General features: G+C 42.3%; 1 long non-coding RNA gene across 1 annotated transcript in view; it reads right to left on the reverse strand.

Annotated features, from left to right (window-relative positions):
- Positions 1-2,881: 2,881 nt before the first annotated feature.
- LOC134935532 (uncharacterized) overlaps positions 2,882-23,410 on the reverse strand; it is a 148,056-nt gene continuing 127,527 nt past the window's right edge. The window contains exon 4 of the long non-coding RNA XR_010180228.1: positions 2,882-4,159. This is a non-coding gene — a long non-coding RNA (uncharacterized LOC134935532). The remainder of the gene's footprint in view (positions 4,160-23,410) is intronic.

A 23,410-nucleotide genomic window follows, 5' to 3' on the forward strand; every position in this document is an offset into this window, starting at 1 on the left:
TAATCACAAGAACAGTAATAATTCTTGCTGCTAGCACAACTCTGGTTAATGACCTCCTGATGTGTTGAAGACAAACTGAACAATAAACATGTTTTTAGATATGCTGGTTGTCACCGATAACGCTCCTTCTAATATGAAGCTGTTTCAGACATCAATGAATGGAACTTGCAAAGCTTGGCCAACATCCAACATGTAAATTAATTTCAAAACATAACCTTAGCAGCAGATTAATGATCAGTGAGTCATCCATGTGTAACAACTTGCTTGCTGTGCTCAAAACAAATGTATTATTAAGGGATGCATAATCTTATTTCTCTTTAAACATTACCAGACATGTACTGTTTTCAGTTTCAGCTCTATGCTAGAAAAAATATATTCCTCACACAGGTATAATGGACACTGTAGATGCAGGGCTTCCTGAGGTATTCAGGTCCTTCACCAATTCTGGTGGCTAGTGTTAGATCTGCACCAAACAAATATTCATGTGCACTTCGGACAAATAATGCATCCGAGCCCACAGAGCTACTTGAGGTACAATCGTGGCATGTCAACAATATCGTGTCAGCGAGCAGCGCAAAATCTTCTTTGGTGATGGCACATGTCTCGGTTTGCACTGGCTTGCCTTGATTTTTGCCAAAATGCATTGGTCTGCTTATTTATATGTTTATTAACAGTTATTTACAGTTTATAGCGCACACATATTCCGCAGCGAGTTACAGAGAATAATTGTCCATTCACATGAGTCCCTGCCTCACTGGAGCATACAATCTATATTCCTTACCACATGTTCACGCATACGCTAGGGTTAATATTGTTGGGAGCCAATTAACCTACCAGTATATTTTTGGATTGTGGGAGGAAACCTAAGTACCCGGAGGAAACCCACGCAAGTACGGGGTGAATATACAAACTCCACACAGTAAGGGCCATGGTGGGAATTGAACCCATGACCTCAGTGCTATGAGGCAGTAATGCTAACCATTACACCATCCATACTGCCCGCATTGCTGTTTTTGGTGAAGCAGAAATTGCAGAGGCCCATAGGTTGAGTTTTGCAAAGCAAGGGTTCTCATTGCTTAATCTGTGCAAAGTGTAGGTTTCATACTGTGGATTAATACAGTACTAGTAAAATGAGAACATTTGCTTCTACATTTTTATGGGTAATACATGCTTTGTGGAAGGGCACAAAGCCAGTTTCTCCTTGCACAAACATTTGCGGCCTGATGTTTTACGTAGTTGAGCAATTTTTTGCAACGGTGCATACACAAAATCCTTAAAAGCTTATACAATGCATGCGTAACAGAGTGACTGCACAAAGACGCTGTTGCAATAGTGCCGCTTGGGATCAGAAATATTGTGGAAAAGTTCTGGGTGTTCCTGGACACTGTCTAGGAGTTGGCTAGTAATGCGTGCAAAAATGGTCCATTTAATGGACGTATTATGTGAGTACCACGGACATGTCAGTGAAAGCTGCTGTGTACACAGAAACAGAGCAACAGACATATGAGGCCATAATTAGATGGAGAAGCTGCACCTACCACAGGTCTGTTACAAGTTTCAATGAAGTGAGCAATGGTGGCATCTAAAGATGCATCAATCGGTATTACTGAGAGTGGGCACCTCAGTCCATGGACAATCTGATGCACAAATGTGCACAAGGGAAGAACTCTGCAGCGTCATTTGCATAAGGTTGCAGACGGACGATGGCGTGTGCTTTATGCAGGTACATCATTGGTTGTCATTTAACCACACTAATAGGCTCTCTTGATGTCTGGAAATGATATCAAGCCCAGCTTTTTTTATATTGTCCAGTTTGTTCACCCAGGTGCTTACACATAATAAAGCATAACTATAATTATAATAAAGCACTAAAACAAGCAATAATATACAGTTTGCTCATGCAGGTGCTAACACATAATAAGTCACAACTGTAATTTTAACAAAGAACTAAAACAAGAAATAACATACAGTTTGTTCACCCAGGTGCTTACACATAATAAAGCCAACTATAAGTATAATAAAGCAATACAACAAGCAATAACATGCATAATCGATATAAATAAAGAAGTTAAACAAACACTTTGGGGGATTCGAGTTGGTAGTCCATCCATATACCAGACATTTACAAAGCAGCTATTGTGAATGGTATCTTAGGTGTGATGTTCCATGCGACATCATCATTAGGTGCCCCGATTACCTGCAGCAAAGTTAGTATGGAATACTACACACCTGATCTAATCCTTCATAAATAAATAAATATGTATAAAAGAATGAATGTTGTGTGCAATAAATCAGCATGGTAACTAGAGAACAGCGAATAAACAGATAGAACACATAAATGATTTATGTATATTACGATCAAAGCAGGTTACTGAAGACCTAGGGCAATATTCAGTTAGTGTCCAAATTTTCTACAAGGTGGAAAGACTGCACTTTCCGCCATTAATCGGCACTTTTCGACACTTCACTATTCAATTGAAGTGCCGGTTTTCCACACTGTCGAAAAATGCAGAAATGTCGAAAAACACATGGATGAGTGGAATTTCAGCTCATCCATATGTTTTCGATCCCGCTGCGGTCCGATTTCGACCATTCATTTTCGCTCATAAGAAAGGACGAAAAGTAATGGTTGGAATCAGCGGGGAAACGGGCAGAAACGGCCCGCAATAGAATAGTGAAGTGTTGGATCCTTAATGTCTGAGAGGATCCTACACTAAATTGAATATACCCCTAAGGAGTTGTTGGGATCTATTTCGAAAATATCTGGATCATAATGTATAATTCAAGTAGGAATAGTTATAGATTACTATAAAATAATATTTTGTGAATAGAATAGATAATAGACCATAACCCATAAACTATATAAACTGTACAACTCTCTAGACCACAACATATATATTACAGACCCTATAAGTATGATACCTTTAACCAGAATTCTGTGCAATTAGTGAGATTTGTTGAGCCTTATCTAATAAGAGACACACTCTAGACTGCTTTGGTTCTTCTTAGAAAATTTGTATCCCAATTCCAATAATTAGTAATACATAGTATTTTTATTCATAGATACTTTGGCATATGCTTCATATGGGTTAAATGCAATATAGATTGAGTGATGTTAACATGTGTGCTGTTGGTCATTTCAGATTATGCAGTATATTTCTTTCAATTCTGGCTAATCCACAGACTACCGCTGATCACAAATATAATGAAGCTTATGTAACCCTCAGCGGTAGGATAGAACATGCCTTTGGACTATTGAAGATCAGGTTCAGATGCTTGGGCTGGTATGCTAAGCCGCTGATGGAAGTTGCTTGCTGTATGCTGTAAAATTATAAATATAGCTTTACATCAATATAGGCCAACTGGGAATATCACAACATTTAGTGAGGAAGCTGGGATCCTACCGCTATAGCCTGAGGTAAGGTCATTCAGTGGCTCATGTTCATGTAACCCTTTAGAGTACAATTAACTCACATTGCATCTCCTATATTTAAAACATTTCTGAATCTAGTTATATTTCACTGTGGCCTAAACCTGCGTCATCAAAATCCTGCTATGTGTACAGTACTGTACAATATATTGTCATTGTCACACCTTCTTACCTGTGACTAAACCAACCTTATAGCATGGTATACTCCTGCTGTTTCTTACTGCAAATATCAACATATTTGGTGTCAAGCAAGTATCATACAACACACATTGACAAGAGGAACTGTCACAAATGTGACCTCTCAGCAGCAGCTCTACAGTCACTGGCTGTAGCTACATTGCTGGGAGAATGACGATTGCTGGTGGCTCCTCCATTTGGTCTCCACCACGTCAGCATCAGTGAGGAGTGACAGAGGTGTCAACAGCAAACCACATAACCTCTCAGTGCAGCATAACCACATTAGTCATCTGCCTGCGAGGATACAGTGGATAACAATTTGTGGCATATTCATGTAAACTGAGGCACTAGCTAAGATCTTGTCTAGGGCTCCCTATTGGTCAGGATCCGGCTCTGTAGAGTACCATACAGCATATATTCCGCAGAGATGGCTCTTATGATGGCAGAATTGTTACATTCTCAGATGATTACTCATACTGCCTCTTTTCTTCATCAGGTGCATATATGGCTCCTCCCCCAAGTTTAGGATGACTTCAGCATCATCATTGGCTTCTGGAAAATAAAGACAATCTTAACACTTGGAATCACACAAGAGTCTCACACATAGAAGAGACAGAACAATTCAAAATGAGAAAAAAGCATGGTCAGCAGCTTGGAGTGTACTAGGGGGCATGAAATCACCTGACATCACTAGCAAATTAAATTTTAATCCTACGAACCACTGGATAATAAATCCATCAGTTTGTCGGAATCGCAGCCAAACCAACAGGTTTTGGCCCCGTTTCCAACAATGTCAATCCGACTTTAAAAAAAGTCAGATTAGCATTGTCAGGAACGTCCAAATCCTGTTGGATTTGGCTGCTAATTGAATACTGCATTGTCGAAACCTTTCCAACAAGCATTGAATACACCCCTATATTATTTTATTACAACAATTTTTTTTCAGTTCTAATCACAATTTTAATCCTTTCACACTGCAATTTTTTTAATACTTCACAAAGGTATGTGCTATTGTTTGGACTTTTAGGGCAGTGTCTGGTAAGCATTCTCTCAAAATAAGTGGATTGCTTTTCTCATTCCTCATTTATAACAACATCACACTATGGGCCTTATTCAAGTTGCATTGCAAATGAGAATCTACCGCAATTTCTCCGTCATGGCTCTTGTGCGCACACGCAGGTTCTGTCCTGCGCGTGCATGAGCAGTTAATGCGATTCGGCCGCATTAACTGTGAACGCCTCTGCCTGATTGACAGGCAGAGGCGTCCGCAGGGCGGGTGGGGTGCATTTGTTGACCGTTGCAGGGGCGGTGCGGGGGAAATGGGGGACTGTCAGCAGCATTTTCAGGGTGGCTGCTTGTCATCACACGCAGCCACTCCGATCGGAAAAATGGCGCCTGGACTCCTGCCGTCGCAGCCAGGCTTCACCGGCAGGAGGCTCCCTAGTTTTTGCGACCACACACTAATCGCAGTGCGATCACAATTAGAGTGTGGTCGCAGTTGGTGGGCAGTGGGTAGCATACTGGGCGGCCTTGCCCTGCGATGGGCGGCCCCCAGCATGTGAATAAAAGGATTACAGATTCTGCTAAATACCTTTTTTGTGGTTTTTATTTTAGCTATATTGCAGAATCTTAGTGTATGAATGGATGTATTTCTTGAAGATGCCAGCATATTAGAGCTGTGACTAGCGCCTTTGGTGACCTTGTTTTTGTTATTTGCTGATATAGTGTGGGGTGACACTATTTAATGGTGGGCACATTTGTCTTTGGCTTTTAGGGCGCACCTATTCTTTTCCACATTTTCACTGGGAGTATTCAGGGGAAAAAGAAAGACAGTTTGAAAGAAAGTTTAAGTGGTATTTTATTGAAAAATAGAATGGTCATTCAGGATGACAGGTTTCATCAAATGCACTGAGCTTTCAGCTAGATGTCTTGTTTTAGGTAATTTTATATTGTCTCTAAATATGTCTAGATTTATTATCATATGGAAATTAACTTTCAATCTAGGTTACACGCTTTGTCCGATGCAGACAAGTAAGTGAATGTAATATGACCCACATCTACAGTATATCCTTACAAGAAGCATTTTCCTTAATTTTATTTGTGCTTAGAAGCTGCTGGATAATTTCGCACTCTCATGTGCTTTACGGCTTCCCATAAATTCTTCCGAATGTAACTTTTCTGGTATTTCCTGTGTGCTTCTCCTATGCCTGTGGGTTTTTTTTTTTTATCTCCACTTCAAACTTACATCTGGTATTAGAAGCAGGGAGAGACATAGGACAGACTTAGAAGTGTTGGAACAGAGCCGTAAATAGACTTTTTGGTGCCCTGTGCCAGAGAGAGAATTGGTGCCCCCCCCCCCCCCCCCCCCCATTTTTCCAGTAGAGACATAAGGTGCACGCCCTCATGGGGAAGGGGCATGGCAAAATTGAACCCAGAGAAATCCCATGCTATGATGCCCCTTCCCACATTTTGTTTATATATATATTACCAGTTATTTTATAATTATATATATATAATATATATTTATAATTATATATAATTATACACACACATTTATAGAACACTGCAAGAAAATGGATTTGGACACAAATCCTCTTTATACTACATTCTTGCATTTAACTTGAGAGCTCACTGTTATTCAGTTACAATACCCTGTATTAAATAACACACTTCAATATACTGCCATACCCAGGATTCAAACCTATAACCTGTTGCATTCCAGTCAAACACCCTACTCATGGATCTACTTGATCCTTCATAAAAGCTATGAGATATCTAACTATATGAAGCTACTTGTACTTTAAAAAAAAAAATCAGCATTGCAGAATTGAGTAGATCTATGTAGTGTGCAGTCACATACTACATAGATATGCTCAGCTGCAATGCTGATAATTTTTGGATGAAGTACAAGGTAAGCTTAAAACGGTTAGAATTCTCTAGATTAGAATTATCTCACTTTTTATGCAAGGGCATTTACTGTAGCTCAATGAATAGAATGTCTGACTGCAATGCCACAGGCAATGTATTAGAATCCCGGGAATGGCAGCATCTTGAAATGTCTTAAAGGACAGTGTCACTGAATAAGAGCTATCAAGTTAAGTTCATGAATGTTTTATAGGTATTAGCGACGGAAGGGGTGGGAGTAGTAGACAGGGGTGGTAAGGAGTTGCTGGACTTCAAAAAGAGGGGAAGCTGCAAGTGAAAGTAATTAAAACAGATAATTGACAAGTGCTGCCAATAGCACCCCCTAACCTTTAGCGCTGTGTGTGGTGCCCCCTCCGCACACACCTAGTTATGGCCCTGTGTTGGAGTGTATCATATAAAAAAAGCATCTGACTGAAGACAAGTGTCCTAACAAGCCCTTTAAATGTAGGCAGATAACAGGTTAAACAAGAAATCCATTGAAATTTGAGAGTTCCCCATTAGAACCCTCCACCACCACCTCATAGGATGGTGCTGGGGACTTCTACCCTGTGACCCATCTGTTACCATACAGTTGACTGCAACCTGTGATCCTTACAGTTGCTATATTAACCTACAGTATGTACTCTGCTTATATGAAGGTTCTACCATCACAGTGGTCTTCCTCCTAGCAAAAAAATGGTAGTGAAGGCGCACAGTAAAAAGGTATATCAGCTGCTGGTTTGATAATAATTATATTATTTTATTAGTACCACTAAAAATACTAATTTGAAGATAAAACATAAAAATACACAAACAACGAGTAGAACTGTGGACACATTTGTGTCACTACAAATAAAAGAAAGACTAGCAAGTTACTGTGTGCTGGTTGGTGTTTAGCAGATAATTAGTATGCATGCACATGTAGTCTGTTAGTAAGTACCAATCACCAATTATACACCATTTGAAGGGTGAAGTATAATATTACAAAGTGCTTTCCTTTTCCCTGTGATCGGAACTTACTAACCGACTCCATGTGCATGCATACTAATTATCTGCTAAGCACCAACCAGCACACAGTAACTTGCTAGTCTTTCTTTTATTTGTAGTGACACAAAGGTGTCCACAGTTCTACTCTTTGTTTGTGTATTTTTATGCTTTATCTTCAAATTAGTATTTATAGTGATACTAATGAAATAATATAATTATTATCAAACCAGCAGCTGATATACCTTTTTACTGTGCACCTTCACTACCATTTTTTCTGTAAAGCACTTAATAGTTGGTAGATGCTCATGTCCACGCCGTGAAGGCAGACGAAAATTGGTTTATAATAATCTGCATTATTAACTATCATTTACACCTTTTTTATATAAAAATACTAGCGGCCACTATATTGCTATTTTCCTCCTAGCAAGACCGGTAAATCTATTCTAGATTTTCTATGGGAGATAAAAGATCCATCATCATGCTGACATGTGCATGCACATCAGTTCTAACTAGTGATGAGCGGGTTCGGTTCCTCGGAAACCGAACCCCCCCGAACTTCACCTATTTTACACGGGTCCGAGGCATACTCGGATTCTCCGGTATGACTCGGTTAATCCGAGCGTGCCCGAACGTCATCATCCCGCTGTCGGATTCTCGCGAGATTTGGATTCTATATAAGCAGCCGCGCGTCACCGCCATTTTCACTTGTGCATTGGAAATGTTAGGGAGAGGACGTGGCTGGCGTCCTCTCCGTTTATTAATAATATTTGTGCTTATTGCTTAATTGTGGGGACTGGGGAGCAGCTGTATTATATAGGAGGAGTACAGTGCAGAGTTTTGCTGACAGTGACCACCAGTATACGTTGTCTGCCTGAAAAACACTCCATATCTGTGCTCAGTGTGCTGCATATATCTGTGCTCACACTGCTTAATTGTGGGGACTGGGGAGCAGCTGTATTATATAGGAGGAGTACAGTGCAGAGTTTTGCTGACAGTGACCACCAGTATACGTTGTCTGCCTGAAAAACACTCCATATCTGTGCTCAGTGTGCTGCATATATCTGTGCTCACACTGCTTTATTGTGGGGACTGGGGACCACCAGTATATTTTATAGGAGGAGTACAGTGCAGAGTTTTGCTGACAGTGACCACCAGTATATATAGCAGTACGGTACGGAAGGCCATTGCTCTACCTACCTCTGTGTCGTCAAGTATACTATCCATCCATACCTGTGGTGCATTTCAGTTGTGCGCAGTATATATAGTAGTAGGCCATTGCTATTGATACTGGCATATAATTCCACACATTAAAAAATGGAGAACAAAAATGTGGAGGTTAAAATAGGGAAAGATCAAGATCCACTTCCACCTCGTGCTGAAGCTGCTGCCACTAGTCATGGCCGAGACGATGAAATGCCATCAACGTCGTCTGCCAAGGCCGATGCCCAATGTCATAGTAGAGAGCATGTAAAATCCAAAAAACAAAAGTTCAGTAAAATGACCCAAAAATCAAAATTGAAAGCATCTGATGAGAAGCGTAAACTTGCCAATATGCCATTTACGGCACGGAGTGGCAAGGAACGGCTGAGGCCCTGGCCTATGTTCATGGCTTGTGGTTCAGATTCACATGAGGATGGAAGCACTCATCCTCTCGCTAGAAAACTGCAGTGCCACTCCTAGATGGGCCAGGTGTTTGTGTCGGCCACTTGGGTCGCTTAGCTTAGTCACACAGCGACCTTGGTGCACCTCTTTTTTTCTTTGCATCATGTGCTGTTTGAGGACAATTTTTTTGAAGTGCCATCCTGTCTGACACTGCAGTGCCACTCCTAGATGGGCCAGGTGTTTGTGTCGGCCACTTGTGTCGCTTAGCTTAGTCACACAGCGACCTTGTGCGCCTCTTTTTTTCTTTGCATCATGTGCTGTTTGGGGACAATTTTTTTGAAGTGCCATCCTGTCTGACACTGCAGTGCCACTCCTAGATGGGCCAGGTACTTGTGTCGGCCACTTGTGTCGCTTAGCTTAGCCATCCAGCGACCTCGGTGCAAATTTTAGGACTATAAATAATATTGTGAGGTGTGAGGTGTTCAGAATAGACTGAAAATGAGTGGAAATTATGGTTATTGAGGTTAATAATACTATGGGATCAAAATTACCCCCAAATTCTATGATTTAAGCTGTTTTTGAGGGTTTTTTGTAAAAAAAAAAACACCCGAATCCAAAACACACCCGAATCCGACAACAAAATTTTCAGGGAGGTTTTGCCAAAACGCGTCCGAATCCAAAACACCGCCGCAGAACCGAATCCAAAACCAAAACACAAAACCCGAAAAATTTCCAGTGCACATCACTAGTTCTAACCTGCAACGTGCATGTACAACACTCTACATCACCAAAACCAATAATTCTGTGGATGTACTGTGTGAGGGAGGGAGCAAGCAAGTGCATGCTGGACAGCATCACACACTTGAAGAAGTGTCTTCCTTTAACTCTGTGGGTGGGATGTATTAAAATACATTGCCGCTCCTCGCTGCCCACCGCAGCGATGCTAAACACATATGTACTAACATTAGCATCGCAGTGCAGTGACAGAGGCCCCCCGCAATACCTGTCAGATGGTCTCCGTGGGGTCCGTCACCTCCCAGCACCAGGAGTCTCTGGGGACTCCCAGCTGGTAGTCCCCGTGCTCCTCCTTCCCACCCACCCTGCAGTCGGAAGCAGAAATGGCTGTGTTGCAGGGGAGAAGGAGCTGGGGCATCGTGCAGTGGCACATGGACACAGGTGAGGGGATGGTCGGCCAGTGCAAAAGAAGCCCATAGGCTTCTATAGTGTACCACCATCAAAAGATGGTGATACCCATGGCGGCGAAAACCCGGCAGCCAGGTCTTAGTACATATGAAAATGCTGTAAAACCCCCGGGGTTTTACTGCATTTTCCCTTTAGTACATCCCATCCTGTGGATGTTAACCAAACATGAAGGCTAACACAGAAAGAAGAGACATTTTCCTGTTCTCCTCCTCCCCATTATGCTTAGGTCAATATACCCACCCGGTGAGTGGGACTGGAGGGAGTTAAGGTGAGTGTGGTGCATTGCTGCAGAATGAGCAGGTCCGGAAAGAGCAAAGTTAAGTGTGGGGAGAGCAGGGACTGGTGAGAGCAGAGAGTAATGCTGCAGGGTGACTAGGACTGGAGGGGGCAGAGTGGGATGCAGAATGAGCCAGAATGGAAGTAGCAGAGTAGAGTGCAGTGCTGCAGGGTCAGTGGGACAGGAGTAGCATGAGGTGAGTTGGGTGCATTGCTCCAATTTGAGCAAGACTATAGGAGTCGAGATGAGTGGGGTGCGGTGCTGAAGGGGAACAGGGCTGGAGAGAGCAGAGTTAAGGTGAGAAGGGAGAGCATAGGGTGACTGGAGAATGGGGGGACAGAGTGAAGGTGGGTAGGGTGCAGTGAGAAGGACTGAAGGCAGCAGACAATTGAATGTGACCAAGGCAATGTTGGCCACATCATCTAGTAGGAAATAACTATCTTGTTGCTGATGTGGAGCATTGGTTTGAAGAGTTGAGTAGATGAAGGTCCATGAAGGTCTCTCTTCACTACCCTTATATGTGCCAGTATCTCCTCCACAACATTGCCTACACTAGACTCTCTGCCCTTCCTATGCATGTGTTTCTCCTTTTATTGTTTGTGCCATCCTTTCTGCTTTTCCCATGTCAATGGAGGTTTCTTTTTACTGCCCTCATCTGTGCCAGTCTCCCTTTCATAACATTGCCTGTGCCAATCTCTCTCAACTGTGATTTCCTGTGTCAGTATCTCTGCCCTCTTTCTTTTGTGCCCTTCCCTTGTCTGCACAAGTCTTTCTTCCCTTTATCTGTCTCTGTAAATCACTTCCTCTTTCCTCTTTCAGTGCCTGCCTCTCTATAACACTTTCCATCTGTGAAAGTGTCTCTTCCTGTTTGTGCCAGACTTTTTTTTTCCTGTCCATCTGTGCCAGTAACTATTCTCTTCCCATGTCCCATTCAGGATCTCTGACCATCCCCTGTCTGTCTCTCTCACCTTTTCTTGTCTGTGGTGCTCTCTTGTATCTTCCTTTGTCTGCAGCATCATCTGTCTCCTGCACCTTTCTATGGACACTATTCTTTTTTTCCCCTTACTATACTAGCCACACTTCCCTTCCCCTGCCTGTACCAGTCTCTCTGCCTTTCTTCTGTCTGCATTAGCTTCTCTGCCTTTCCCCTGTCTCAGGGGTGTATCTAGGGGTCTGAGCGCCCCTGGAAAAGTAAGGAACTGACGCCCCCCACCCAGAGACACAGAGGGGGGAGTTACAGATAGGTTGAGGTCAGGGACACTGAGGGAGAATTACAGGGAGGGTGCGGGTAGGGACAAAGAGGTGGAGGGCTTACAGGGAGGCTGAGGTCAGGGACACCGAGGGGCAATTACAGGAAGGGTGTGGGTAGGCACACTGAGGGGGAATTATGGGAAGGGCACGGGCAGGGACACTGAGGTTGCATTACAGGAGGGTGTGGGCAGGGATACTGAGGGGGGAGTCACAGGGAGGGTTCAAGTAGGGAAAATGAGAGGGAGGGGCTATAGGGAGGCTGAGGTCAAGGACACTGAGGGGCAATTACAGGGAGGGTGTGGGAAGGGACACTGAGAGGAAATTACAGGAGTGTGCAGGCAGGGACACTGAGGGGGTAGTCACAGGGAGGCTGAGGTCCGGAACACTGAGGGAGAATTACAGGGAGGGTGCAGGCAGGGACACTGAGGAGGAATTACGATGAGGGAGCGGGCAGGGACACTGATGGAATTACGGGGAAGGTGCGGGCAGGGATACTGTGATGGAAATATGGGGAGGGTGCGGGCAGGGAGACTGAAGGGGAATTACGAGGAGTGAGGAGGCAGGGACACTGAGGGGGAATTACGGTTAGGGTGCGGGTAGGAACACTGAGAGGGAATTACGGGAAGGGTGCGGGCAGGGATACTGAGGGGGAATTATGGGAAGAGTGCGGGCAGAGATACTGAGGGGGAATTACGGGAAGGGTGCGGGCAGGGATACTGAGAGGGAATTACAGGAGTGTATGGGCAGGGTCACTGATGGGGCAGTTAGAGGGATGGTGCGGGCAGGGACATTGAGGGGGAATTACAAGGAGGGTGCGGACAGGGACACCGAGGGGATATATGCACACATACATACAGTTAAAAACCCCTCTCTAGGTGTGATGGCACTACATGTCCCAGCAAATCCAGTTGACAAGGTGTGCTGGGACTTGTAGTCTCAACACAGCAGGACAGGCAGTCACTGGTTTAGATACCTCTCCATACAGAGCTCTTTGTAAGCTGTGATCCAGACTACCAGGAGAGACCATGCAGTGCAGCTACGGTACCACAGAAAATGTACAGGTATGCTCATGCTGCACTGCTGACTGGTGCTGATTGTAGTGGCTGGTGTTTAGTGACAGACTGCGTGGGACCAATGAGAAGGGGAGCGGATGAGGAAGAGGAGGTGCCTCGCCCCTCCTTAAACCTAGAAGTGCCCTGCTCCCCGGCTATATTCACCATCATTGTGACTGTCAGAGTGCAATACGCTTCTGAGAGTCCGGCAGTGGATGAGCACTGCTAAGGGATGTACTCAGTGAGAGCTGCTATGTCATTCTACCCCCTGGCACGGGTGGCACTGCCAGGCGGCGCCCCCCCTACCCTTCGCCAGCGCCCCTCGCAAGTGCCATCCTGGCCAATAGGAAGATACACCCCTGCCCTGTCTATCCCAGTATCTCTGCTTCCCCTGTCTGTGCCAGTATCTCTGCTTCCACTGTCTGTGCTAGTTTCTTTGCCTATCTCACCCCAGCTCTCTCCTGTCTGGGCTCAGTTCTTTATTTCTGGGGCCGTACATGATAAAAGGTCTACTTATGATAAATAGACTGATAGATTTTTAATCTGGATCTATATAGCATTTAAATGAAATAGCAATATTAAAATCAATACATATTTTTTCAATCTAATAAAAAAAATACAAAATACTGTGCATAACATATATATATGACATGTCTTCACTCATTTTAAAATACAGTGCATCTGGAAAGTATTCACAGCGCTTCACTTTTTACACATTTTGTTATGTTACAGCCTTATTCCAAAATGGAATAAATTAATCTTTTCCCTCAAAATTCTACACACAGATTTCTGTAAATTTATTAAAAATAAAAAACTAAGAAATCACATGTACATAAGTATTCACAGCCTTTGCCATGAAGCTCAAAACTGTGCTCAGGTGCATCCTGTTTCCACTGATCATCCGTGAGACGTTCCTTTGCCTCACCCCACCGCACGTCACTCAGCCTGATTGGAGCCCACCTGTGGTAAATTCAAAACTGGCCAAAGATAGGTGTGCCAAGCTTGTGGCATCATATTCAAAAAAGACTTGAGGCTGTAATTGCTGCCAAAGGTGCATCAACAAAGAATTGAGCAAAGGCTGTGAATACTTATGTACATGTAATTTTTTTTATTTTTTTATTTTTAATACATTTACAAAAATCTCCCAAAAAACTTTTTTTACGTTGTCATTATGGGGTATTATGTGTAGAATTTTGAGGGAAAAAATTAATTTATTCCAGTTTGGAATAATGCTGTAAAATAACAAAATGTGGAAAAAGTGAAGCGATATGAATACTTTTCGGGTGCACTGTACATTCAAATTTACCCCCTCAAGTTAATACTGTAACTTTATTTCACCATATTTCGTACATCTTACATTTAGGCATGGTGAATTGGGACAGAGAACTTGCCAGTGACAGCATTGCAACATCACTGGAAAATGTTAGACTGGTGTGGTGAATTGGACAAACCTCCCTAAGGGCCTAATTCAGACCTTATTGCTCGCTAGGGTTTTTTTACACTGCTGCGAGCAGATAGTCGCCGCCCATAGGGGAGTGTATTTTTGCTTTGCAAGTGTGTGATCGCATGTGCAGCCAGGCGGTATAAAAAAGATTTGTGCAGTTTCTGAGTAGCTCAGAACTTACTCAGCCCTTGCAATCACTTCAGCCTGTCCGGTCCCGGAATTGACGTCAGACCAGTGACGTGCGGTGGGGTGAGGCAGAGCCTTTCCTGTCATACTAACATTTGTGCCAGAGTTTTGACTGTATAAAGTATATGAAAAATACAAAGAATATGTTTTAAATATCTTCTTTGCATTATTCTAATAATTTTTATACACCTGCCCTGCAAACACTTGGACACGCCTGCGTTTTTCCAAACACTCCCAGAAAACACACAAACGCCTTCTTCCTGTCAATCTCCTTGCAATCGGCTGTGCGAATGGATATACATGCACAGTTTAGCCCTGATTGCAGCGCAGCGAAAAAACCTAGCGTGCGATGAGGTCTGAATTACCCCCTAACCTCCAATCTGATCAGGATAGAGCCCTCAAATCAGGAAATTCTCACCAAAGTTGGGAGGTATGGCATTAAATACACAATTCACTATGTTTAGTTAATTAACATGCTGGTAATAACCGTATAACATCCAAAGATTAATGTACGGTAGTAGAAAATTGCTTTGAGTGTGTTTTATTTGTACTTTAATTGATGTTTTCGGTGTTTTTAGACATCTATCTCATTTTATTCTTACTGGTACTGGCTGAAACAAAACATAAAAAAATACATTTTGGGGTCTAAAAAGTTGCTTTTCCTTCAGTCACATATTTAATTTGATGTCCTGTGACCTGGGATGTTCTTACCCTCCATTGCTGTTAATAATTGCTATGGCGGAAGCCCCTTTGTATTAAGGATGTTCTCATGTCACCGTTCTACTCCACATATGTGTGCATCATATCAATTTATTGTTTCATCATACCTGCAAATAGTAGTGGTATCAGAGCCGTAGTGGGGATCCCAGAGAAATCCAAATGGCTTTTCCAACCAAGATATTCTCCCCCATAAGCACCGTTATAAATGTAATTGACAGCGCTGATCAAAATTTCAAATGCAGTATGGATGGTGTAATGGTTAGCATTACTGCCTCACAGCACTGAGGTCATGGGTTCAGTTCCCACTATAGCCCTAACTGTGTGGAGTTTGTATATTCTCCTCATACTTGCATAGGTTTCCTCTGACAATCCAAAAATATACTGGTAGGTTAATTGGATCCCAACAAAATTAACCCTAATGTGAATTTGTCTGTGTGTACATGTGGTAGGGAATATCGATTGTAAGCTCCACTGGGGCAGGGACTGATGTGAATGACCAAAATACTCTGTAAAGTGCTGCGGAATATGTGTGCGCTATATAAATAACTGGTAATAAATAACTGGTAAATGCGCTGCTCAAATAACTTGAATAGCATATTTTAATATCATTGTATGGATTGAAGACCATAATACATAATCAATTGAATAACCAAAATGCTGAATATACTATACCAGTAGTTCTCAAATGCAATCCTCAAGGCACCCTAACAGCCCAGGTTTTAAGGTTATCTATTGTTGAGCACAGATGGTTACATTACATTGACTAAGTTACTAATTAAGTCACCTGTGCTCAAGCATGGATACCTTTAAAACCTGGACTGTTAGGATGCCTTGAGGACTGAGTTTGGGAAGCTTTGCATTATTTGGCATGAGGTAAAGTTCCTTTTTACTTTGCCAGGTTTAGAACCAAGAGGATACAGCCAACGTAGGTTGGAGTGGGACGCTAATGGGGTGCTTTTCTAATATGGGCTGCTGCCTAAAGTAAGTTAGTCACACCTACAAAATACGCAATACATAAATAAAAATGGAGGCAGCACTTATCAAGAACCAGATGGATTGTCTAATAAACACACATTTAATATACTTAAAATTGATACATAAAATCCAATAATAAAAAGTAGTATCAGTACATATGACACTGCATAAGTAGAAATACTATTAGTAACCACCAATGTTTAGTTACCACAGTCCACCTGTTCCTATTAATCCCACAGGACCTTGAGATCAGAAGCGTGGACATTAGTTGATTTGCTTAAGACTGACAGCGCAGTCTCAAGGACGGAAATCTTATTACCACTGCTAGAGGATATGTTCCAGGAAGTAGATTCAAACATGAAAGTCCTCACCATGCATGCAGTGCTTTTTTGAAAGTCCAGTCCTAAATAGCATAAAAGTCCAGATGAATAACTATAGGCCCCGTGATGGTCCAGGCGATAGCAATCTTTTCAGTGGATATGGATGTGGGTGACAAAATAGCGCACACCTGACGCGTTTCGCAGCTGACACTGCTGCTTTTTCAAAGGTCACCTAAAAGATAAGTCTCTCTGCAAATGTTATATCTGCCACACCTACAGTGCACATGGGCCCTCATTCCGAGTTGATCGGTCGCAAGGCGAATTTAGCAGAGTTACACACGCTAAGCCGCCGCCTACTGGGAGTGAATCTTAGCTTCTTAAAATTGCGACCGATGTATTCGCAATAATGCGATTACTAACTACTTAGCAGTTTCAGAGTAGCTCCAGACTTACTCTGCCTGTGCGATCATTTCAGTGCTTGTCGTTCCTGGTTGACGTCACAAACACACCCAGCGTTCGCCCAGGCACTCCCACCGTTTCTCCGGCCACTCCTGCGTTTTTTCCGGAAACGGTAGCGTTTTCAGCCACACGCCCCTGAAACGCCGTGTTTCCGCCCAGTAACACCCATTTCCTGTCAATCACATTACGTTCGCCGGAGCGAAGAAAAAGCCGTGAGTAAAAATACTTTCTTCATAGTAAAGTTACTTGGCGCAGTCGCAGTGCGAACATTGCGCATGCGTACTAAGCGGATTTTCACTGCGATGCGATGAAAAATACCGAGCGAACAACTCGGAATGAGGGCCATGGTTTTGCCCAATTGCTAACAAATGTGCTGCTGCGATCAACTCTGAATTACCCCCACTAATAACTGTATTGTGACAGTGTCTGTGTATTCTGTTAACTACCTATTTTCCAACAGAATTTGCACAAGAGAATTTCTAATAAACATATTTTTTTATTTAAGTAAAAAAGAAAAATAGAAATACTTGAATGAAACAATTATTCTAGTAATTTCAATGGAATTAATAAGAAACAGTGGTTCCTAATACCGGTATACTCACATAAAACACAATACAACATATAACATAAAATTTCCAAGTGAAACGCCTAAGCGAATTACTCACTCTTACTATTTTTAAAGTCTTGTGTAGTGACAGATGGAATGTTAGTATCCATGAGGGGAAAAAAAAATAGTATGGGTACTTCCAAAGTCTCAGAATTCCTTAATAAGGACCAAATATGGGCTCTATTGAATTGTCTCCAAAAGGGTTTTATCACCAATTGATGGTTGGAGGTCGCTGTGACTTACATGTACTTCCTGGCGCTATAAATTAAAGGGCATCGGGTGTCTGCCGGCAGATGTGGTATATATCTGTTTCTTGCGGCCCACAAAAGACTTGGACCTTGATAATTCGGCGCAATTGGGATTTTCAGTTTGACATGCCTGATCTGCAGTAACTACTGTCCCACAATTGAGGTACACATAGCAACACCATAATACGTAGTAGTTTTGAGACTTTTGAGTTTTCTCAAGTAAAAACTTACAGTACTCCTACAACCCTGTAACCTCTCCAGATCTAGCATGCGTGAGATGGTTACATTGAGTAGTCCCATCTACAGTAGCCTGTTAGCAAGCACCATATAAAATTATGTGAGTGGCTATGCGAGCACTATTTATCCTGCTTTTTAGCCTTCATAAAGACTCTTCGATAAAGCTCCAGCACGAGCGAAACGCATCAGAGGTATTGGTGACGAGAGTGCCACCGTTGAGGACAGACCTAATACGGACATCAGCTCACCACCAGAAAGCGGCAGCAAACCAGTTGGCGGTCAGTGGAAGGCGCAGCGGCAATTAGACTGGGGAGGACGGAGACGTCCAGCGCCTCCCAGCCGATTCCTTCACAATAGAACATTGATTCACCGTGGGAGAAGCTGCTTGAGCATTCATTTATCTGACTTGGGTGAGCCCATTAATATCCTCACAGGTGGCCAGCACTTAGCGTGTATAGGCAAGGGTATACTAACATAATTGGCTCATTTATTTCATAATGCAAATATATGAACGGTTAAGTTTCTGGAAAAATTTGCATGAGGATAATAAATATTAAAAATACGTTGTGCGGGACTAAAAAGGAAAAGAAAAGGTCCGGTATATACAGCTCTTTTATTTACGGACATTATTGTGGTCTTTTCTTTTTTTTGACAGTGCACTGTCTTTTGTATTAATTAATCCACCTCTAGTAGTAGTCTATAGAGAATTGATACATTGACATATTGCAAGTAATTGGAGAGATATAAATGTAATAGACCAGGTCGTTCATTTGATGTATTAATATTTATACTGATTTTTAATATTGTATTAAAATTGTGGGATTAGAAACACTGATTAGTGCTAATTTTATATTAAATAAGAATATATATGACAACATGTGTCTGTACTCATCTCATTTAAGCCTTTAATTATTAGGAATAAGCGGAGAGTGAAATTCTTTTTTTCTTTTGGTTATCTCCTGTAGTAACAGGAGGTGTTGTTTATGCGTACACAGGCATAATCTCACTACTTGCAGCTGATTAGTAATTGAGATTGGGTGGTCATTACTCCTAGTTTATTAACATATTAATTGAATAAAGTAAAAATTAGCGCCTAGAGACAAATTTGTGGAGTATAAATAGCTGAGATACTTATTTCTTCCTTAAACATATGAAAACAGCTGTTTTTGCATGCTTTACGTACAAAAGTGACAAAAATTCCAAAGATAAAAACTAGCTTTGCCGCATGGAAAAATCTTATAATGCTTCTGAAACTTCTGTATCTGTTTCAGATATTGCCGGTGCAGGTACATACAGTAAGTCCATTGTTAACTGGATAACAGGTTGATTGTTCTGTTTGTTTGGAGGGTTAAACAGCCAATAATAGTTTTATTTTTACCCTGCGTCATCCTAAGGGCAGAAGTTGACTTTCTGCAGCATAAAATGTAAAATGAGAAACCTTCAATCTGTGAAGTTATCACCATGGTCTTGGTTCTGTTTATACCACAGATATTAAAATACAAACATTTTAATCTAGTTATCAATCTAACAAGATATTCTTGCAGATCACTCTTCTAGTTGTCTAACATAACATTGCACTTACATATGAAATAATACACTTTTTGTTTCAGGTCATCCACGTTTTATCCATTGGCAAAAAGGGTTATTAGGATAGTGGGTGATGCATTGAAAGGGGACTCTTGTGCCACTCCTAACGGTTTACAGCAAATATTTCAAATGGTTGTTAATACGTCCTTTCAAATATATCCATATTAAACATTTTATTAACTTTGTTTGCAGTATTACTTCATAAAATGACCCATTAAATTGGTATGGTACTGCAGGCTTGTAACAATGATTTCTCTATTTTCTAATATATGATCTTGTGCTTTTAAAGCAACCCCCAATACCCAAACATGAATAAATGTGAAGATGATTTGGATGAGCCACCAGAGAAGGATGCTGCCGGATTCGTGATATAGTGGTTGGAAGTGTTAAGGCTGTCTACTACGGGCGTTTTAAGAAAAGAGGAGGCCCGGGTGCAGCCTCCTCCGTTCGGGCCCCCTGGTCTCTGCCGGCAGTGCTGAGAGTCTGAGCACTAGAGCGCTCAGACTCTCCTGCGCATGTGCAGATCTCCGGGAAAATGGCGCGGCGGCCATTTTCCCTGAGATTTCTCTACTACGCATCCACAGAACTCCATGAAAATGGCCGCTGGGCCATTTTCATGGAGTTTTAACACCGCCGTGGACGTCACCGTGGGACTCCGGAGGGGTGAGTATTGAGAAAATGGGTGCAGCGTGTGCTTCCTCTGGACTCAGGGGCAGTGTGCACCGCACACACTGCACCCATTATAGAAACGCTAGTGCTCTCTACTGCCTTCTATTAGTTGGCAAATGTTTTAGGAGTTAATGGGTGCAGAAAGAACAGAAGAGAAGAGATTAGTAGTAAACTTCCAATTGATTATCTTTCTTGCTGTTTTGTATTGCTTTAAATGTATTGTTAAATTTATTTTTTGGCTTAATTGTTGTCTGTGTTATTTAGATGCAAGTGTGGTGTGAGTGTATTAATATTGTTTTTTTTCTTTCTGTTTTCTGTCTGGTATTTCCTAATTTTTTGCCTACTGATTAGTGTGGATCTGTTTTGGGCATGCATTTACCTTTCTTGCTTTTTTGTACTTCTTAAAATGTATTGTTAATTGTGTGGTGTTGTTGGTGTTGTTGTTGTTGTTGTTGTTGCTTTTTTTTGCTTACTTATTGTCTGTGTTATTTAGATGTAAGTGTGGTGTGAGTGTGTTATTAGCAGAGTGTCACTGGACCTGGTGCGCATAGAGGGAGTGTTTGGCATGACAGCAGCAATGATGTATGAGACGCATATGCAGCTGCAAAAATACTGATGGCCAGATGTTAGATATGTGGAATGGGGAGCTGGCAATGCTATTGGTGTTTTACAAAACGCATAGAAAGTGCAGAAAGAGATTTTAAGATATCAAAAGGTGGATGAAAATAAAATATCTTAGGAGTGGACATCAGCGTCTGGCACAGCAGATGATCTACCTTTCTACATAGACTACATAAGTTATGAAGAGGAACTGAAGCTACTTCTTACACATGAGATTCTAGCATTTAATGTGCAAAACATGTACAGGCCTGTTGCTCAGCCTTAGGGGTAAATTCATGAAGCAGTGAAAAATGTGGAGAAGTGAGCCAGTGGAGAAGTTGCCCATGGTAACTAATCAGCATTATAGTAACATTTATAATTTGCATACTATACAATTATATGGAGCAGCTTATTGGCTGCCATGGGCAACTTCTCCACTAGCTCACTTCTCCACTCTTTCACTGCTTCCTGAATAGGCCCCTTATGGGCCCTACACACTTGCCGAGGTGCCCGACAGCCGATACGACAGACGACCCAGCGGCAGGAAGGGGGGGGGGGGGGGAGGGTGACAGGGGGAGTGAAGTTACTTCACTGCCTGATGTAACCGGGCCCCGTAGCCCTGAATGCCGATATGGAGACGAGATTGACCATATTGGTATGTTTAAACGAGCCGGCACCAACGATCACCATTGGTGACAACACACTGAATGATATCAATGATATCTCATTCATTAATGAACAAGATCGTTCATATGGCTCAGTGTAATCAGGTAATGTGTAGGGCCCATTAGTCTGGTGAGTATACTCAAAAGTATTTCACTGTAAGCAAATATATGAGGTACAAGTATATTGAACTTAATTGATGCAGCCATCTGACACATATAAGTATATTATTAATATGCCATGATTAACACTTGTTGTTGACTTTACAACCCATGCTTACATCCACATGTTCATCACCATGCCAGGGCCCTCTACCATGCACCCAGCAAGGTAAGGATGATGCGAAATAGCCGGTCAGTATAACCAGAAAAGAAAAAGTTTAATAATGTTCTTGGGTTTTAACTATTTTTTTTTCAGGTTCAGGTAATGAGTGTGGTATATAACTCTAATATATACACTTAATTTTTTCTTTACTGGATGCTTATACATCCATGGGTTTCACTCACCAGGGAATCAGCGTGAATTAGCAACATGCAGCAGATGACCTACAGGAGCGGAGTGGAGCAGTATTTGACACCTACACAAGAATAAAGCTTATGATCACATATTATTGCTTCCTAAGCTGCACCTAATATGGCTGCAGCTATCCAGGAACTCTACCCCAACTAGAAAAACTTATTGCATACACAAACAGCCCACATGAGCGCCACTGGCCAACACATGCGCAAGGACCTGAAATACAGTATATGAAATCATCTTTCATGTCTCACACTTCAATAATACATTAACGGGGAATTGACCTCCAATACAGCCTCATAGACTTGCGTCAAAGTAGCATGTCTTCTCAGTGGCGTCAAAGTAGCATGTGCGACCAAAAGTAGGAATGGCTTCATGGTAAGGAGTATAGCTTCACATCACAGACCCGTTTTCATTATCACAGGTGTGTTGATCATTGGGTCGACCCCAGAAGGTCGACATGGATAAAGGGTCAACATAGGAACAGGTTGACATGAGGTTTGGGTTTTTTTGGTGTTGTTTACTCCGCAACAAGACCAGAAACCCTAATGAGTGCACCTCATCCCCTTGTATGGCTCGGTTCTCTCGTCATGCTGCAGGCAGGTTTCTATTTCTAGTCGTAGTCCACGCTGATGGTAAAGTATGAAGACATAAAAAAAAGGAAAAATCTTGTCAACCATATGCTGTGTCAACCAATTGACATATCAACCTTTTGACCATGTCGACCTAACGCATGTGGACCATTAGTGGTTTACATATTGACTGTCGAACTTAGTACTGTCGACCTAACGTCCGGATCCCATAATTTCAGAATTTGTTTTTTAACATGTTTTTAGTATATGTTGTTAGGTGTTTCCCGAACATGGTTTAAAATTGTTCCATGTACAGATGTAGCCACACTCATCGTGGCTACAACTTGCCGGCACACGCACTCTCAGTGCTGCAAGGCATTAGGCGCAAACTGCGTCTTTTGCCGCCCCGTATACTTTGTATGTGCACAGGCATGTCTAAAAAGCACACGCACGGAGCAACATGCAGGCGCTCATAGGTCAAACAACGTGCATTCGCACCTATATGTAGCCGCGATAAGTGTGGCTACATCTGTACATCAATGTGCCATGCTATATGGTTGGCTCAGTAGGTGTGACAATATAATGTACATTACACCCATAGCTGGATTAAGTGAGGGGGGACGCTCAGGAGGCACGTTACTCTGGGCCCAGTCTCTGAAGTCCCCCCCCCCCCCCCCAGTTTTGGTTACAGCTGCTGTGCAAAAGTGCACTGTGTATACCCACT

This window comes from Pseudophryne corroboree, chromosome 6 (assembly GCF_028390025.1).
Source record: "Pseudophryne corroboree isolate aPseCor3 chromosome 6, aPseCor3.hap2, whole genome shotgun sequence".
NCBI lineage: Eukaryota > Metazoa > Chordata > Amphibia > Anura > Myobatrachidae > Pseudophryne > Pseudophryne corroboree.